A 3200-nucleotide genomic window follows, 5' to 3' on the forward strand; every position below is an offset into this window, starting at 1 on the left:
TGTACAGTTATTAGCAGAGATCGTCTTTACTGTGATCTTATGTAGCAACAAACATTTTTGTTCATTGAAATAAAGATGAAATATATGAGGGTCAAAGACGAAAAAGGGTTTAAGCATAAAAACAATAAGTGTAATACTGCTTTAAATTGTTGTTGTTTTCCCCCAAAAAATTTATAATTTTCTCTTTAATTTAATTGCATTTTTGTTTTTTTCAGAGCAAAAAAATTATTATTGTACATTTGTCCCTGATTTACAGAAGAGAGCCACTAAAATGTCATTCAGTGTAGCAATCTTGTCAGGCATATTTACAACAAAAATCTATTTATGACATATTAAAAGACTAATTACTTTCACCCCAAATACTAATTAGCTGTCATTTTACATTTTTTAAATGTGCCTCTATCCTAGGTTTTGCCCATTTGTCAGTAAGATTGTTTTACTCATTTAAAACCCAATCAAATTTAATATGCTCACTTATTATTTTATATATTTTAATATGTACACGTCAGAATAAGCATGTTGTTTGAATTTTTACATAAATATTGCGTTACACTGAATGATAACGTAACATTATTTCAACCAAATTAACATTTTATTCTTCAAAAACGTATTTGAAACCTTAAAAGTAGACACTTTACTTGCATTTAATGTGCTTTCTACGGACATATTGTAAATTTATTTTGATGCGGACATCTTAACGACGTCTTTGACCCGTGAACATCTTAGGATTTATATTAAGAACTTTAACAATTAAGAAGGAATTTTTCTTAAGGATTCTGTGAATCCGTCTTGTAATGCGTGCATGATACGTGAAGCTGTTGATGCTGAATACAGTTTCTCTTTTCCAGAGGAAGTTCAACATCACACTGGACCACAAATCCCACATTTTTCAGAATCTCAATGGAGCCATAGGTTCGCTGAATGAAGTCCTGCCGTAATTCTGCCTGTTTAGTGTGATTTTGTCTGATGGATGTGTGTTTTTCCAGAGGAAGTGGTCCTGAAGTTTGAGAAATCCAGAGTCAGAGCTCGGAATGTGGCCTATGACACACTTCCTGTCGTTATCCATGGCAACGGCCCGACTAAGGTTAACGCAAACGTTCTTTTTGCACAGTTGCTCTGTTACAGTTGCGCCCTCATGTAACGTAACATACAAACATTTGCTTTACTGCTAATCACACGGTGATATGCATATACACTAGAGGTCGACCGATAGTGGATTTTGCCGATACCGATAGTTAGGTTGGACCACACTGGCCGATACCGATTAATTAACCGATAGTTTTAAAATTGATACTGAACAAAAACTAAAATAGTGCTTTATTAACAAAAACAGTACTGAACCATACTAGTAGTAGTAGTAATAATAATAATAGTATTAGTAAATGTTGAAATTAACACCCTCTAACAAGGAACAACACTTACACAGCTTTCATTAATCTTAATGCTACAAGTGGACTCTTATTTTAAAGTGTTACCATTTAATTTCAACTTTCATACTTAAAGATGCACATCTTTAAATATATACACAAAGGCTATAGCATTAAAATGATATACATATGGATATTGTATGTATACTCACACTTTATTAGTAGTAATAATAATAATAGTATTAGTAAATGTTGAAATTAACACCCTCTAACAAGGAACAACACTTACACAGCTTTCATTAATCTTAATGCTACAAGTGGACTCTTATTTTAAAGTGTTACCATTTCATTTCAACTTTCATACTTAAAGATGCACATCTTTAAACCGGAGAACTCACCGGTATCACACACACTCCGGACGCGTCGCGTTCAACTCGAGCAGCGGTCTAAAACTGTTTATTTAATCACCAAACGGACACAAGTTTACTTCAAGAATGAACAATTTGGTATAGATGAGTTTGAAGTTCAGTGTTTAAAAAACGGAGCAAATGGAAAGAGAAAGCGCGACCTATATTATAGCTCTATAAATGAAGCACACAGACTTTATTCGAGCCACAGAAAGACAAACGTTTGGCTCAAAATGCACAATACACAATTCATCATGTACATTAACAATGATTCGGGACCAATATAATGTAATTTAAAGGAAAACTATGTGAATGGCGCTCTGTGGCGCGGCAGGATTTTCTGTCGGCTGCATTTAAATCCGCGTCTGAATTTTCCCGCTCTGTTCAGCGTGCAGTATCACGTGTCTAAACAAATAGCACGTGCTGTCAGTGATTTCAACCACTAGAGGCCGCTCTCGCACTGTATAATGACAGCAGACCCTTCTCAGCCGCTCCAGCAATGGACGCAACCCGGAAAACTATCGGCATGGATTTTTGCCGATAACCGATAGTTCCAGCAATCATCGGTCGACCTCTAATATACACCAATGAAAATATATATATTTTTTATTAAAATAAATTAATTATTCAGCAGTGATGCTTTAAATTGCTCAAAAGTGAGAGTAAAGACGTTTATAATGTTACACAAGATTTCTATTTCAAATAAATGCTGTTCTTCTGAACTTTCTATTCATCTGTGAATCCTGAAAAATAAAATGCATCACAGTTTCCACAGAAATATTGTGCAGCACAACTGTATTCAACATTGATAATAATCAGAAATGTTTCTCGAGCAGCAGATCACCATATTGCTATATTTAATTATTATTCATTAAAATGACAGTGTATTTCATATTAATAATAAGTAATTATAATAATTTATAAATCTAAAAATTTAATAAAATACAACTATATATATATATATATATATATATATATAAATGTTAAATATGTAATAAGTAAATATATAAAATATGAATTATAAATACAAAACTTTATTTTTATTTTTTAGGATTTTATCGCACTTTTCATTTGTCACGTATTTAAATAATTTAATTGTTCAAACGTAGATTTTAACAAATTATTATTTAAAGCTTTTCAATTTTTTAGCTGTGAAAATATCTTCGTTTAATAGGCATCACAATATTATGAGTAAATCATCTTGAATTTGGGGACTAACTGTTTATCTGGCCAGTGCTCAGGAAACCTGTTTGGAAACAGTCATTATTTGTGTGATTTGCTTTGGATCGCTGGTAACATATGAACTATTTGTTGTTGTTGTTGTGTGTGTGTGTGTGTGTGTGTGTATATAGCTCCAGCTGAATTATCTGGGTAACTATGCACCGTCGGCGTGGACGTATGAACACGGCTGTGGGATCTGTGACGA

At 33.0% G+C, this 3200-nt stretch overlaps 1 protein-coding gene and 1 long non-coding RNA gene across 2 annotated transcripts in view; both read left to right on the forward strand.

The window, feature by feature from the left end:
• LOC107575731 (procollagen-lysine,2-oxoglutarate 5-dioxygenase 3-like) overlaps positions 1-3200 on the forward strand; it is a 24645-nt gene that overhangs the window by 6001 nt on the left and 15444 nt on the right. The gene's annotated exons all lie outside the window — the stretch shown is intronic.
• LOC107575732 (uncharacterized) lies at positions 829-3200 on the forward strand. Its single transcript, XR_001607929.1, has 3 exons — positions 829-912; positions 987-1084; positions 3127-3200. It is a non-coding gene; the product is annotated as an uncharacterized lncRNA (long non-coding RNA).

Source organism: Sinocyclocheilus grahami, unplaced genomic scaffold, assembly GCF_001515645.1.
Source record: "Sinocyclocheilus grahami isolate Dianchi unplaced genomic scaffold, SAMN03320097.WGS_v1.1 scaffold2845.1, whole genome shotgun sequence".
NCBI lineage: Eukaryota > Metazoa > Chordata > Actinopteri > Cypriniformes > Cyprinidae > Sinocyclocheilus > Sinocyclocheilus grahami.